The 17,744-nt window shown below is 35.3% G+C and overlaps 1 protein-coding gene and 1 non-coding gene across 4 annotated transcripts in view; one reads left to right on the top strand and one right to left on the bottom strand.

The window, feature by feature from the left end:
• The window catches only part of RFX3 (regulatory factor X3), a 290,506-nt gene that overhangs the window by 151,586 nt on the left and 121,176 nt on the right, over positions 1–17,744 (top strand). The gene's annotated exons all lie outside the window — the stretch shown is intronic.
• LOC113620282 (U6 spliceosomal RNA) lies at positions 1,247–1,351 on the bottom strand. The gene has a single exon (XR_003432731.1). It is a non-coding gene; the product is annotated as a U6 spliceosomal RNA (small nuclear RNA).

Below are 17,744 nucleotides of genomic sequence, written 5' to 3'. Positions count from 1 at the left end.
CAAAAAAAAAAAAAAAAAAAAAAAAGACAGGAGATCTTTAATTTAATTTAATTAATTTATTTTTTAACATCTTTATTGGAGTATAATTGCTTTACAATGTTGTGTTAGTTTCTGCTGTGTAACAAAGTGAATCAGCTGTACGTATACATATATCCCCATATCCCCTCCCTCTTGCATCTCCCTCCCACCCTCCCTATCCCAACCCTCTAGGTGGGAGATCAGGGAGCTGATCTCCCTGTGCTATGCAGCTGCTTCCCACTAGCTATCTGTTTTACGTTTGGCAGTGTATATATGTCAATGCCACTCTCTCACTTTGTCCCAGCTTACCCTTCCCCCTCCCCGTGTCCTCAAGTCCATTCTCTACATCTGTGCCTTTATTCCTGTCCCGCCCCTAGATTCTTCAGAACCTTTTTTTTTTTTTAAGATTCCATATATATGTGTTAGCGTAAGGTATTTGTTTTCCTTTTTCTGACTTACTTCACTCTGTATGACAGACTCTAGGTCCTTCCACCGCACTACAAATAACTTAATTCTGTTTCTTTTTATGGCTGAGTAATATTCCATTGTATATATGTGCCACATCCTCTTTATCCACTTATCTGTCAATGGACACTTAGGTTGCTTTCATGTCCTTGCTATTGTAAATAGTTCTGCAGTGAACATTGTGGTACATGTCTCTTTTCGAATTATGGTTTTCTCAGGGTATATGCCCAGCAGTGGAATTGCTGGGTCATATGGTAGTTCTATTTTTAGTTTTTTAAGGAACCTCCATACTGTTCTCCATAGTGGCTGTATCAATTTACATTCCCACCAACAGTGCAAGAGGGTTCCCTTTTCTCCACACCCTCTCCAGCATTTATTGTTTGTAGATATTTTGATGATGGCCATTCTGACTGGTGTGAGGTGATACCTCATTGTAGTTTTGATTTGCATTTCTCTAATGATTGGTGATGTTGAGCATTCTTTCACGTGTTTGTTGGCAATCTGTATATCTTCTTTGGAGAAATGTCTGTTTAGGTCTTCTGCCTATTTTTGGATTGGGTTATTTGGTTTTTTTTGATGTTGAGCTGTGCGAACTGCTTATATATTTTGGAGATTAATCCTTTGTCAGTTGCTTCGTTTGCAAATATTTTCTCCCATTCTGAGGGTTGTCTTTTTGTCTTGTTTATGGTTTCCTTTGCTGTGCAAAAGCTTTTAAGTTTCGTTAGGTCCCATTTGTTTATTTTTGTTTTTGTTTCCATTTCTCAAAAATATGGGACGCTTCACGAATTTGTGTGTCATCCTTGTGCAGGGGCCATGCTAATCTCCGTATCATTCCAATTTTTAGTGTATGTGCTGCCAAAGCGAGCACTTATTTAATTTTAGATATCATCTTGTCAGCTTGTATTTAAGAAACATTAAGAAACATGAGAACTTATGAGTAAATGGTGTGCTAATTCTAATGAGTACGGTGTGGTTGCAGTGTGCTATGGACACAGCTAGACAAGATCGGTAGGCTACTGCGTGGTGAGGTCTTACTGACTGGGACTCAGAATCAAGGTAGAATGGCAGTCATGTGCAGTTCATCCTGACACAGGATTGACCATGAGAGTGTAGTAACGTTACTCTGTGCGAGCCCCGGAGAAACTGCCTTTCAATCTGACTGGGATTTAATGGCATTCAAAGTGGAGGTGACAGTTTTGAAGAAAGATTAATAGTAACCTTAAATTTGCAGAACTTTCTGTTTGGCCATAAGATTTCTTAACATTTAGGTAATATTTTAGTGACTTTCTGTAGAGAGCATGAATAAGTATTAGTCACTGAAGCTCATTGCTTGGATCATAGAGATTAATGGTTATAATACACATACTGCAAATATTGTGGATAATATATATGGGATAAATAACTTTTTTGTTTTAATTTTGTTCATGAACCTTGTATCATGACCATGATAAATTACATAATTGTTGTTAATGCTAATTCAAATGCTGTGGAGCTGAAAGAGATCTTAAATGTCATATAGTCCCATGGTAACCTGTATTTTTTAAAAATTTAATTCATGATAAAATAAATGTAACGTAAAATTTACCATCATAACCATTTTAAGGGTACAGTTCAATCATGTTAAGTAGATTCACATTGTTGTGCAACCAGCCTCAAGAACTCTTCTCATCTTGCAAAACTGAAACTCTATACCCATTAAACAGCAACTCCTCATTTGCCCTGGTAACCTCTATTCTACTTTCTGTCTCTATGAATTCGACGACTCTAGGCACCTTATGTAAGTGGAATCATATACTATTTGCCTTTTTGTGGTTGGCTTATTTCACTTAGTCACTTAGCATAATGTCCTCAAGGTTCATCTATGATGTAGCATGTGTCAGAATTCCTTCCTTTTTAAGGCTAATATTCCATTGTATGTATACACATTTTGTGGATCCATTCATCTGTTGAGACACTTGAGTTGCTTTCAGCTTTTGCCTGTTGTGGATAGTGCTGCTGTGAACATGAGGATACAAGTGTTTCTCTTGAGACCCTGCTTTCAGTTCCTTTTGGGTATATACCCAGGAATGAAATTGCTGGGTCATATCGTATATTCTATTTTTAACTTTTTTGAGGAACTGCCTTACTCTTTACCACACCGGCTGTACCATTTTACATTCCCACCAACAGTACACAAAGGTTCCAGTTTCTCCACATCCTCATCAACACTTGTTATCTTCTTTTTCTTTTCAATAGTAGCCATTCTAATAAGTGGAAGGTGGTTCCTGTATTTTTAAAAGTCCATTTCCTTTCTGTTTCCTTCTCTCCTCCTAGTCTTTCTCCTCCCCCTCCCTCTGCTTCTTTCCTCTTCACCTACTCCTCCCTCTCTTTCTCTCTCCTGTCTCCTCCTGATCTTCCCAGAACTGCTTTGAAGGAATGGGATTAAGAAACCTACAGCTTCACCTTTGCTCACTCCTTTTGTTACTCAAGTGGCGAGGAGAACAGAAAAGAGAAAACGTGGACCTATTTGACTTTTTTATTTTAAGGTTGAGGAAACTGAGGTCCAGAAAAATGAATTGACTTGGCCACAGCCACACAAAAAATTAAGACTAGAATTCCTAACTCTGTTTAATATTTTCTGAAACTATGTAGAGGTCAAAGAAATCTTGGGAGATCTCTATTAATTTTTTTCTGAGTTAAGACTGTGAATTAGCTTTCTCAGGTTTATCTATTCTGTAGTGTAATATTTTCTAAAGTGTGGAATGTATATTCCATTGGGATGTGAAGTGATTTTAAATGGTCCAAGATGATAAGATGGACTTCAGGTGGTTATGGGAAAGAGATTTAAGAAAACATTGAATCACAGAGTGAGGAAATTATTCCTTCTTCCATTCTCTGTCACTCGAAGTAATAAACATGGTCAGTTTGGTGCAACATATCTGTAATACCTCACAAATATTTGTTAATCTTCCCCTACTCCCATGTACACACTTAAAAAAAAAAAGCACGATTCAGACTCAGAGATAATAGGCAGCAATAGCTGGCTAGTATTAAATAACTGTTTTGATATCATTTATTTTTAGTGTATTGTAATAATGAAAGTTGGAAGGTATTAGTTTTCTAGTTCTTGTGTTATAAAAGTTTTTCAAGAAATTTTATAATTGGGGAATTTAAAGAAACTGTTAAGTATATGAAAAGACAGGTGGTACAATGAAATGTGTGTTGTCTTAGTGTAGGTAGTTAAAAAGCAAACTTGGATATGAAGGTTTCAGTGCAAGTAGTTTATTTGGGGGATGATCCCAGGAAATGCCAATAGGTTATTGGGAAAGTGAGACAGGGAAGGGATTTTATCTAACAGAGATTATATTACTATACAAGTTACAACTGTAGCTAATTAGAGATGGATCACATAGGGGCAGTCTGGGAGCCAGTGTTATGCCACATCTCAGAGTTATTTCACCTGAGGGCAAAGGAAGCCTAGGGTATTTATATAGACTCCTGTCAGTCATTGGCCACTCACAGGTGGGGGTTAATTTCCTGACATTTCTGGCTGAAATGCAGGTGGGCAAAGAGGGTGCTAAGGGTCTGATAAATCTCTCAGATGCCGTAGTGTAAAGCTAGACCAGTGTGTGTTGAAGTGGTAAGGGTGAGTGTGTATGGCCATGGGGTACACAACATTTGCTACCTAATGCTACATATGTGTTAGAGGAATGACTACCTCTGGTAATTTCTATTGTGGCCAAACATTTTCAGAGAAAATGGATTTTATAGCCATCTTTGTAATTAAGCTCTAAAGTCTTGAAACTGAAAAGGAAACTTTTCTTGGTATTAAACATAGCCCTTCTTAAAGTTGCTACTTAACATTTACCTTCTTAGATCCTTTTCTCAATGGGCAGAGTACTGAAGGTCTATGTGTATAGTATTTATCTAGTTGAATAAAGACTGTTATTAATTCCACCCCAGTAGTCTGTTCCCTACTAACCCACATTATTTTAGGCTTTCTTTGTTAAGTCATTTCCCAGTCATTTAGTAATTTATATTACTTGTTCCTGGACTTTCTCCAGCTTCTCTTCATCTTACTTAAGTTGATGAGGCTATTTTCCATAACTGCTTTTTCAAGATAATACATTTATCGGAGTCTTATATAATTTACATTTCTGGCCACATGTAAAACTTCATAGTTTATTAATAATTCATCATCATTTGAATGGTAATTTAAATTTGAGTTATACAGATTACTGAAATTATCCCCAAAGCCATAGCATATCTATATCAATTATTTGATAGTTAGAGCCATGTAAGTAGAAACACTGATTTAATCCTCAGTACTTTGTGCTAATATAAAGTTAAAATTAAACAATAGGAATTAACTGTGCTGCAAAAGAAATTGAATTGATTACATTATTTTGTAAGTATCTAAATTCATTTGCTTTATCTTCTTAACTCCATTGGCAGAAGAAAAAAAGTACTGTACTGCTGGCATTATAAATAGAAACGTCTGAAAAATGAAAGCCATGGTAGATTGTAAGTAGGCAACTCTGATGTTTAGAGAACTCACCCTTGATAGCAACTAACAGTGTCCCACTTCAGTGATATATATACAATAGCAAATAAATTGAATGACTTTACTTCTGATCAGTTTTTCCCTTAAGCAGAGTGAAATAATTCAGTAGTTATTTTGCTTCATTTAAAAATGGATTGGGCTTTCCTGGTGGCGCAGTGGTTGAGAGTCTGCCTGCTGATGCAGGGGACACGGGTTCATCCCCTGGTCCAGGAAGAAGGTCCCACATGCCGCGGAGCGGCTGGGCCTGTGAGCCATGGCCGCTGAGCCTGCGTGTCCGGAGCCTGTGCTCCGCAAAAGGGAGAGGCCACAACAGTGAGAGGCCCGCGTACCGCAAAAAAATAAAAATAAAAATAAAAATAAAAAATAAAAAAGGATTTATTTTATGTTAATACACAGTAATTTGAAGAATCTTTGTTTAATTATGTTCTTGATCATCATTCCCACAGATGTTTTATGATACTGTTGTGGCCACATATTATGAAAACTTAATAAATTACTGCTTCATTTTTATGGGGGAAACACCTACTCCTCCCCCTAAATTACACACACACACACACACACACACACACAGACACACACACACACAGAGGCATCTATTCTCAGTTTGGAATTAATTACATTCTGTAATTGTATTTTCATTATAGTCAAGAAGTATTTTACATACATTTATTTTTTTGCCATTTAGTTTTTGGTGAGCTGCGGTTTATTTACGGTGAAATTCACGGATCTTAGGTGACACTATTCAGTGTGCTGTGAGAAGTGATTTTATCCCTATACCCATACTTTGTTCAGGATATGGGATATTTTTGTCATGCCAGAAACTTTTCTGTGCCTCTTCCCAGCCCATCTCTGCCCTCCTCTCCCCTCATTTTAATCCAATTGTGTCTTAGGCATTTCTCATTTACAGATTATATATTATTAAGTTTTGTTTCATTTTTAAAAAGCCATGTACCTCACAGAAGAATTTGAAGTTAAAGAGTTAACAATTTATTGAATACTGTTTTGAACTACTGATTAGGTAAGGACTGAATATTGATGTTATGATTCTATAAAGCTCCAAGATAGATCACATGCTAGTCCCCAAAATAAGCCTCAGTAAATTTAAGAAAATTGAAATTATATCAAGCATCTTTTCTGACCACAATGCTGTGGGACTAGAAATCAACTACAAGAGAAAAACTGCAAAAAACACAAACAGGTGGAGGCTAAACAGTTTGTTTAGCCTGAACAACCAATGGATCACTGAAAAAATCAAAGGGGAAATTAAAAAATACCTGGAAACAATGAAAATGAAAACACAATGATCCAAAACCTATGGGATGCACCAAAGCAGTACTAAGAGCAGTACTATCGTTTATAGCGATACAAGCTTACCTCAAGAAACAAGAAAAATCTCAAGTAAATAACCTAACCTTACACCTAAAGAAGCTAGAAAAATAAGAACAAACAAAACCAAAAGTTAGTAGAAAGGAAAGAAATCATGATCAGAGCAAAATTAAATGAAACAGAGACTAAAAATCAATAGGAAAGATCAATGAAACTAAGACCTGGTTCTTTAAAAAGTTACACAAAATTGATGAACCTTTAGCTAGACTTATTAAGAAAAAAAGAGAATTATTTAACATAGTTTTGGAAGTTTTAGCCACAGCAGTCAGAAAAGAAAAAGAAATAAAAGGAATCCAAATTGGAAAAGAAGAAGTAAAGCTGTCACTGTTTGCAAATGACATGATACTATACATAGAGAATCCTAAAGATGCTACCAGAAAACTACTAGAGCTAAACCATGAATTTGGTAAAGTAGCAGGATACAAAATTAATGCACAGAAATCTCTTGCATAACTATATACTAATGATGAAAAATCTGAAAGAGAAATTAAGGAAACACTCCCATTTACCATTGCAACAAAAAGAATAAAATACCTAGGTATAAACCTACCTAAGGAGACAAAAGACCTGTATGCAGAAAACTATAAGACACTGATGAAAGAAATAAAAGATGATACAAACAGATGGAGAGATATACCATGTTCTTGGATTGGAGAATCAACATTGTGAAAATGACTATACTACCCAAAGCAATCTACAGATTCAATGCAATCCCTATCAAACTACCAAAGCCATTTTTCACAGAACTAGAACAAAAAATTTCACAATTTGTATGGAAACATAAAAGACCCCAAATAGCCAAAGCAATCTTGAGAAAGAAAAACGGAGCTGGAGGAATCAGGCTCCCTGACTTCAGACTATACTACAAGGCTACAGCAACCAAGACAGTATGGTACTGGCACAAAAACAGAAATATAGATCAATGGAACAGAATAGAAATCCCAGAGATAAACCCACGTACATATGGTCACCTTATCTTTGCTAAAGGAGGCAAGAGTGTACAGTGGAGAAAAGACAGCCTCTTCAGTAAGTGATACTGGGAAAACTGGACAGCTACATGTTAAAGAATGAAATTAGAACACTCCCTAATACCATACACAAAAATAAACTCAAAATGGATTAAAGACCTAAATGTAAGGCCAGACACTATCAAACTCTTAGAGGAAAACGTAGGCGGAACACTCTATGACATAAATCACAGCAAGATCCTTTTTGCCCCACCTCCTAGAGAAATGGAAATAAAAACAAAAATAAACAAATGGGACCTAATGAAACGTAAAAGGTTTTGCACAGCAAAGGAAACCACAAACAAGATGAAAAGACAACCCTCAGAATGGGAAAAAATATTTGCAAATGTAGCAACTGACAAAGGATTAATCTCCAAAATATACAAGCAGCTCATGTAGCTCAATATCAAAAAAAACAAACAACCCAATCCAAAAATGGGCAGAAGACCTAAATAGACATTTCTCCAAAGAAGATATACAGATTGACAACAAACACATGAAAGAATGCTCAACATCACTCATCATTAGAGAAATGCAAATCAAAACTACAATGAGGTATCACCTCACACCAATCAGAATGGCCATCATCAAAAAATCTACATACAATAAATGCTGGAGAGCGTGTGGAGAAAAGGAATCCCTCTTGCACTGTTGGTGGGAATGTAAATTGATACAGCCGCTATGGAGAATAGTATGGAGGTTCCTCAAAAAACTAAAAATAGAACTACCATACAACCCAGCAATCCCACTGCTTGGTATATACCCTGAGAAAACCATAATTCAGAAAGAGTCATGTACCACAATGTTCATTGCAGAACTATTTACAATAGCCAGGACATGGAAGCAACCTAAGTGTCCATTGACAGATGAATGGATAAAGAAGATCTGGCACATATATACAATGGAATATTCCTCAGCCGTAAAAAGAAATGAAATTGAGTTATTTTTAGTGAGGTGGATGGATCTAGAGTCTGTCATACAAAGTGAAGTAAGTCAGAAAGAGAAAAACAAATACAGTATGCTAACACATATATATGGAAACTTTAAAAAAAAAATGGTTCTGAAGAACCTGGGGCAGGACAGGAATAAAGACACAGATGTAGAGGACTTGAGGACACGGGCAGGAGGAAGGGTGAGCTGGGCTGAAGTGAGAGAGTGGCATGGACATATATACACTACCAGTGTAAAATAGATAGCTTGTGGGAAGCAGCTGCATAGCACAGGGAGATCATCTGGGTGCTTTGTGACCACCCGGAGGGGTGGGATAGGGAGAGTGGGAGGGAGATGCAAGAGGAGGTATGGGGATATATGAATATGTATACCTGATTCACTTTGTTATAAAAAATTCACTTTGTTATAAAGAAACTAACACACCATTGTAAAGCAATTATACTCCAATAAAAATTTAAAGAAAAAAGAGCCCAAGTCAATAAAATCGGAAGTGAAAAAGGACAAGTTACACCTGATACCACATAAATACGAAGGATCATAAGAGACTACCACTAACAATATATGCCTATAAATTGGGCAACCTAGAAGAAATGGACAGATTTCTAGAAACATACAACCTTCCAAGACTGAACCAGGAAGAAAGAGAAAATATGAACAGACCAATTACCAGTAATGGAAAAATATGTGTAGTGTAATTTTTAAGAGTAATTTTTAATATTTGTACTTTTTGACTTTATAAATATTTTACAATTTGGATTAATATGGAATTGAGCCCTATATATTGTTTACATGTACTCATTTGATAACTTTCTGGAGATCATTTAAAATGTTTTTGACTATTTCAAGTGCCCAAACTGGCCATGTTTAAAAATAAAACAAAATTATTTTTAATTAAAAAAAAATTTGTCTATAAACCTAATTGGTCATTGATTCAGCCCCAAATTAGTCATCAACCATTTTTTTGACCCATTTCTTTAGTCATTTATCTTTGGCTTCAAAACATTTTTACTTTTGCTAATATAAAAGTATTCTTCACCTAAATAGTTATCTAATGTAATATGTTGTCAGTGCTTACAAGGCCCCATCTTTTTACTTCTTTGGAAGCAGCCTTTCATGGTAGAATGTTTTTTCCTACCATTCCAATGAATTTTATTCTTTAAAATAGCATATGGATGGAGCTATTAAATGAGTAAGTCATGAAGTAAAGAAAAATAAAATGCATTTATTTAGGAATAATATGAGCACTGAACTTTCTTACTCCCTTCGCTATCACCTTCTTCTTTTTGCTGTTTTTCTCCCCTAATGTGCCATTTGCCCGTGTGGTTTTTTGGGTTTTTTTCCTTGTTCATCGGCAACTCAGAGCTATTTGTTGAATTTCAGTTTGTGCTCGCCTCCTTTCCTTCATCAAATCCTTATTGAGGGTTTACTATGTTCCAGGCATTGTGATAAAGGATAAAGAAGAAACAGGTATTGTTCCTGCCTTCATGGGGCTTACATACAAAACACAATTCTCTCTCTCTTCTCTACATCAGAACTAGCCTTGTTTTTGCAGGGAAGTTACTTGCACTAAGATGTAAATGGATGGCAAAATATGAAATTTAAATTATCAACTACAGTGCTTAGGAATGGGCAAAGCATTAGCTCAAAGGGATCATTCTCCGTTTGCATGAGGTTCCATGCAAATCATCAGGTTCCATGATTTGCATGAGGTTCCATGCAAATCATCAGGCAAATGGTAAGTAGAGTTTAGATGTGCTTTCCCAACAACTGTTAAATTGACTGCAATATGTGCTACCAACATGCAGGGACAACTTGGTGGTTAGATCAATAATACCTTTTGTTTACTGAGTGAAAAACCATGGAGACATCAAAGAAAATCAATTAAGGAAATAAGATCCCTGTCCATCGTCCTGATAAGACCATCTGTTAAAATTTCAAGAAGGATAATGGTTCCTTAGTCTATCACTACACTTCTGTTATTTGTATTTCATAGAAATTGGCATTTTGAGGAGAGCAGTATTAGAGAAGTCAATAATTTTAAAAATCATTTTTGACAAAGAAACAACTTTAAAATTTATTTTAGATAATGCATGAGTTTTCTTTTTAATTAACTCTCATAACATTGTTTTAATAGTTGTAACAAGTAGCTAACCATTATTCCATGTTATATAGTATTTTCTTTAAATTCTTTCTACTCTATTTTTACTTCCCTCTAATTTGTTTTCAGATTCTAAAACTTAATATGTTTCTCTCAATTCCATCAAAATTAAACTTGTGATCTTTCATATTCACTAAACTTTTTTCTTTTTTTAAATTTATTCCTTTGTTTTAAAAATTTTACCCAAGAACTATATGCAACACATTTTGTTAAAGAGGATTGAAATAGTATAGAAGCATGCAGACAGAATAAGTGAAGCTTATTTTATTGTCAGTCTTGTCATTGAGTACCATTATAATTTTCTTTCAACATATCTTCTGAAAAATTATATAATTCAGCCATATACCAGTTCAAAATTCTCTAAGCATAGCACAGGGAGATCAGCTCAGTGCTCTGTGATGACCTACAAGGGTCGGATAGAGAAGGTGGGAGGGAGACTCAAGAGAGAGGGGATATGTGGACATGTGTATGCATATGACTGATTCACTTTGGTGTACAACAGAAACTAACACAGTATTGTGAAGCAATTATACTCCAGTAAATACCTATTAAAAAAATTCTCTAAGCTGATTTCAGAGTATGCATAATTCAGTATTTCTGAAGAGTACGAAGAGTTTTAGAAATTTAACATACTATGTAATAAAGTGCATTTTCACTTAAAGGCAAAGGTAAATAGTGCAGTAATTTATACCAGTGGATTGTCAGTGTTGATTAATTACTATTTTACTAAAATATTGTATTCTAAAATATGCCTTTAAACATTGTAGTCACTATAGATAATTACTGAAAGAAACTTGGTTATTGTATATATCCTGGCCTCTTGTGAAATAGATTTTGGATTCTAGGGTTTGATAACAGTATTCTCCTAATTTTCATTAGGTGATTTACCCAATGACTTTTGAGGTTCTTTTTTGTCCTTTGATATTTTTGTTTTTGATTTACTGTGTACCTTAAATATTCAAACTTTTACAGGAAGAATTAGCCTTTTATTTCCCCAAAGTCTTAAAATTTAGCAGGAAATTAAAGATTTTGGTAGGCATGTATGTCTTAATTAGGGACTATTAATGCGAATACAGGTGAGGAAGGGGGAAGTGGTTCTGAGTGTATTTTCTTTTCCCTCGGAATCCTGAAAACCCATGGAGGGGGAAAGTGGTAATAACAATTGCTTTGGAGTCTATCTGGATTAGTTTCCTATTGCTGTGTAACAAATTAAAACAAATTTAGTGGCTTAAAACAACACCCATTTATTATCTCATAATTTCTATAAATCATAAGTCTGAGGGGACTCAACTGGGTTCTCTGTTCTAGGTCTGAGATGACTGAAATTAAGGTGTCTGTCACACTGGGCTTTTATGTAGTGGTCCTAGGGAAGAATTCACTTTCAAGCTCTTTCAGGTTGTTGGGGAGAATTCATTTCCTTCCTTTCAGTTATAGAGGACTGAGGTCTCTGTTTTCTTGCTGGCTGTCAGCTGGGGTGTGCTCTCTGCTCCTAGAGGCTGCCCACATCACTTCTCACGTGGCCTCTCCTTCTGCAAACGTGCATGTTGAAGCGTTCTCTGCTTTAACTCTCTGACCTCCTCTTCTGCCACCAGCCAGAGAAGCACTCTAATTTGAAAGGCTTATGAGGCTGGGTCAGTCCCAATTTTAAGCTAATCGTGCCATGTAGCACAATCACGGAAGAGATTTCTCAAAACTTTCGTAGGTTACAGGGATGCAGGTTTGGAATCTGAGAGATTTTTAGAATTCTGCCTACGATATCACTTCAAAAAATAGCATCAGTCTTCATAATAGGTCACTCATAACCAGTGAGCTGGGGGAAGCATATAACTCACATATGAAAGGCCATTAAGGAGGCCTAAACGTTAAAATGAGATTTTTGCTGCAAAGGATATATGGTGAGATTACTATGTTTGGGCAGTCTGGATGGGCAGACTCAGTCTTATACAGAATTCATTTCTCTCCCAAACAAATGCATAATTTCAATATAATCCAATCAAAACATCAAACAGGGTTTTCTTAAAGTTGAAAAGCTAATTCTAAAGTTCATGGAAGAGATTATAGAAAAGAAGAGCTGTGAAGGACTTGTTCTACCAATCTTATAAAATACTACAAAGCTATAGTAATAAAAACTGAATGGTAACAGACCAGGAGTAAATAAACAGATCCATGTATAAATGAGAACTGAGTTCATGATAAATATACCCTTTCAAATTAAAAAAAAGATAATGCAGTAAATGGTGTTTATCTTAATACCCCAAATAGATTGTAGAACTAATCAGTTTTAAAACTGCAAAACCAATAGAAACAAAATCAGGAGACTATTTTTTCATAATCTTAAAAAGGGGAAGATCGTCTTACGTAGAATATAAAACATCACAAGGCTTATAGGAAAGGCGTTGATATATTTGGCCAAGTAATAGTTAATAAACACCATAGAAAGAGTTAAAGGAAAAATATATATTAAATAAATTGGAGTAAAAATTTCATCATGTTTAACAAGATCCTGTAAATCATTAAGGGAAGACAAGCAATGCAATAGATAAATGGACATAAGATATGAATAGACTATTCACACAACATGGGAAACCAATGGCCAGTAAACATATGGAGAAGATCAACTCTATAGAATGTTTGATTAAAAACTAGATCTATTCCTTCTTTATAGCACTTTTTTTATAATAGAAAAAAAGTAGCCTGAATATTCATAAATAGTGGAATGGTTAAGTAAGTTTTATCTATACTATAGCATACTATGAAACCAATAAAAATAGTTGTACATGCATGTACACACAGACACAAATACATACACACTTGAAAAGAGCTCCAAGATGTATTGTTAAGAACAGTAAGTAGCAGGAAAACACGTTATCTGTCACCTGGTTCATATACGTACTATTGAACAAAAAGGTATTTTATCAGATACATAAAATGTTCAGCTGTGTATTTTCCCTTATATTTAGGTTGGGCCCTGTGGCATATTCTGGATAGTAGTTGGTGAGTGTATTATTTGTGAGTCAAGGCATTTAGGAGATATGATGCGACCTCTACAATCTTTAGCTCCTCTAAGGCTGCATCAGGATGACACAACTACGAAGTGGTAGAGCCTTGTTAATCAGAGTCTCTAAAGTGACCGTGTGGATCAGGACCTCGTGTACCCTCCGTTAGATGAGTAACTTAGGAGTTAAAGCACTGAGATTTGGGGGCTGTTTGTTGTTGCAGTTGGTGCTAACTCTTCTGCTCCTGGCTAGCACAGAGACAAAAATGCACATGAAGGTGAATTTATTGGTAAGACGTTGGAGGACTGCGTGCTGTCCTATGGTTGGTTAATCAGGTTGGTTAGTCATTATGTCCAGGAACAGGAATAGCCGGAAGTGAGTGTGAGCATAAAGCAGGAGGCAATCACATTTTACTCTGATTTTCTTTTTGTTTGAATCATATGCAACTGTATTTATGTCTAAATTTTATTATGAAAATATTAGGATAAGTAAAATAAAATATTGCTAAAAAGTAGGTGATATGCCAAGTTTGCTTCAAAATTAACTTGACCCTTGCTATGGTAGTATTACGGCTACTACTCATTTTGTTTAGGAGTTTAGGTAACTAATAAGTTGATACAATGAAGTAACTAATTGTTTCAATTCATGTATGAAATAAGTTTGCTAAAGTGGAAAGTCTTTTGGTGAGACTCTCATTATTAAAGAGTATGATTTATAGCATATGATATGTAGTATAGTATTTTTAATTTTCAGTCCTTTGCAGACTGCTTAATGATTTTGCTTTTTCCGAAGTCCACTATATAGTTATTTTTTACTTAGCCAGTTTTCTGTAAAATTACTTAAATGAATTCATTTAATAAGGAGTACCTTATATTTCTACCAGAAATGAAAAACTAGTATCCCTTGACATAAATGGAAGATAAACATAAAATTAAATACAGTAAAAATGAAATAATATTACGTGATTTGGCTAACTGCTTTTGCTTGACAACACCCAACACTGGGGCCTACTTTCCTTTAAAAAGTGAGATTGTTAGCTTCAGAGGTGGTAAAGATTGAGACCTTCTCCATGACCTATCAGAATGCTTTAAAAATAATTGAAAATGGAACAAATTCTTAGGATATGGTTCATAGTTATTTACTCTCTTGCCTATGTATCACCAATGTCATTAATCCCACATTTGGGGAAACACTGGTATTATAGGAAGAATTCTAGGATTGGATTCAGAATACCTAGCATCATTGCTACCTGTCACTTACCATGTCTTTGGGTAGTCACTATGTCTTTGTACTTATGTCACTGTTTATAAAATGGGGGCAAAAATGCCTACCATCTTTAATTCATCTCAGAATTTTTGTGAGGAACAAATGAAATAATATTGTATATCACTATTAATAATAGTTTTAGTAGTAGTTTAACAATAGTATATAACTAAGGAATTCTGTTATTTTAAGTTACAGTGCTTTGACTACCAACACATAAGTTTAATAATTCATTCTCTTAGTTCCGTGTACTCCACCCCAAGGGAGTCAGCATCTCTCTTGCAAATATGCTTCATTACCATAGACACTGGGAGCACGTATGAATCTGCATCTATGCCTTCTCACCAGGGAAGACATTTAAAGTGCATACTCTGATGGTCAGTCTAGAGTTGCAAAATGTATTTTATGCATAGCTAGATCTTCTGATGTGCTGCTTACATTTATTGATATTCTAAGTTTCTATAGTTTGATTTATTACTAGAGAGACTAGAGAAGCCTCCTATTCTAAAGACTTGTCCTAATACCACAGCAAGATTGGAATACTGAGCTCATTTGCTCTTTCTGGTGACTGGAGTGTTGTTTAGTAAATTTCTTCCCCCAGAAATTATTACTTAGTTTAGTAGAATCTTAGTATTAGTCTGTCCTGCTGGACCCCAAGGGGAATAATGTTTAAGACAGTGTTATAATCATGACAAAAAATGTTCCTCACTTGTAGGAAGTAGTTGTAACTTTGTTCTTTTTGACTCACAAAAATGGCTTTATATATATTTTATGTAATATCTATCAAATTTGTCATTGAGAAATCCTTATAAACTAAATCTATTCTAAGTCACATCCCTGCTACCAAAAACACTTCCCCTCTTGCCTTTGGAAACTTGCTTCACTTTTTCCAGTTAGCTCCTGCTCTTTGATGTTAATCAGGTATTTTTTGGGAGATAGATGGTAGGCGGGTAGGGATGATTTATTGAACTCATTCACTCCCAATTGATTCCCTCATTTTCATATGGTCAGAAGTGCAAGAAAATGAGCCGGGACCTTAATCACTACATTATTAGCCTTCATATGACTCTACTTGAAGTCCAAGTGTAGCAGTAATGTTTACACTTTCATAATAACTTCTAGTTGCCTATAGCAATCACATAGTTTTAGTAAATAATTCCTATACATTTCATGTTTACCTCTGGCCCTGTTGAAGAAGCAGAGTTTGTGATGTTTGTTGGATTTGAATGTGCTAGAAGCATCATTTATTTACATAAAGTCTACTATGAGAAAAGTATATCCAAAAATCTGAGTGTTTCTGAAAAAAAAAATGGGAGAGCTACATAGTTTATAAGTGAGAGAGTTAACTAACACAGGGACAGTGAGTGAATTTACAGTGTAAATGAACAAATTCCTCTTTTACATAAAATGAACTCTGTCATTTCAATGAACAATATCCTGTTTTCCAACAGTTCACATTCATCACATTCTTTGAAGTCCAGGGCTACCAGTCTTAGAAGATTAAACAGGAATTTTGTAGTTATCACTGCATATCCCAGGAAGAACTTTGTAAATTAACATTAAAGATCTAGGGAAACGTCTTGTTCTTTCTCAGCAAACACAAGGAGAGACTTTAAGTAACATTTGTTTCTAACCTGTCCTGTCACTTAACCATGCTCTTTGTTCCCTGTGATCTTGTGATCATAATGTATAAACATCCGGTACCTGCAAATAACTTTCAGCATTCAAAATATTTGTAGGATTCTTTGTTGGCAAGATTTATTAAAAAGTATTGTAATGTATAATTTACTTTACTTTTAACCAAGACTACAAAAATGGCTTTAGGTGTTTTTGTTTTTTTTTTTTAAATACTTTCTTGCTTTAATCATCCAGAATATACTAGGAATAGGCTTGCTTTTTTTTTTTTTTTAACATCTTTATTGGGGTATAATTGCTTTACAGTGGTGTGTTAGTTTCTGCTTTATAACAAAGTGAATCAGTTATACGTATACATATGTTCCCATATCTCTTGCGTCTCCCTCCTTCTCACCCTCCCTATCCCACCCCTCTAGGTGGTCACAAAGCACCGAGCTGATCTCCCTGTGCTATGCGGCTGCTTCCCACTAGCTATCTACCTTACGTTTGGTAGTGTATATATGTCCATGCCTCTCTCTCGCTTTGGGCTTTAGGTTTTTGATTTCTGTTCCCATAACCGTGCCTGTAAAGGAAATTAGTTTTCCCCTTATGCTCTTTTCTTTTGTTGCATCTTTTCTTCTAGCAACGCGTACTCACACTGTACTCATTGAACTTTTTGACTTATCTTTCCTCAATCCCTTCAATTCCCTACAGTTTTACTGGTCCAGAAATATTGAATTAGTTCCGTTCCTTCTCTTTTCTCACAAGGTGGCTTTTCTAATTAACTCTCTGCTGCTACTCTGGATGTCTTACTTCCCCCCTGCCCTTTTATTAATAGCTGTTCCAGTGTAGATCCTTTTCCTTCTGTTTCACTTTTGGTCAGTCCCATAGCAGCCTCTAACATAGCTGTTCTAATATCCCATGTTTTTAATCTGCTAAGAGCTCTTTCATATCTCTTGTGAGTCTATTAAAGTCATCTTAATGCAGTTTTTGACAGTTCTCAGTACTAAGGTTTGAAATGTTTTGGGCCAACCACGTGTGTAAGGAATGCTTTTATACAAGAAAGGCAATGAAGATCTTGACATAATAAAGACACTTTTACAAAGAGATTAGTATTGTTCTTAGCTGACTAATAAGCTTAACAATTATAAATGATTTCATTTACTATTGAAAAGGATTTCTGTTTTGAAGTGTGATTCATTTTATTTTTCTTGAAGCACATCCAAAACAACATATTGTATAAATTTGTCCTGAAAATCTACTAACTGATTCTGTTGAACTAGCACATTTTCCTGTGGTACGCAGTTTGTTTTGGTATTCACTCCTTTTTATAAATAATAAGA

The sequence above is a fragment of the Aethalodelphis obliquidens genome, unplaced genomic scaffold (assembly GCF_003676395.1).
Source record: "Aethalodelphis obliquidens isolate GAN/ISIS:26980383/991018 unplaced genomic scaffold, ASM367639v1 scaffold7, whole genome shotgun sequence".
NCBI lineage: Eukaryota > Metazoa > Chordata > Mammalia > Artiodactyla > Delphinidae > Aethalodelphis > Aethalodelphis obliquidens.
Note: the sequence above shows the minus strand (reverse complement) of the source record. Positions and strands in the feature narration are given on the sequence as shown.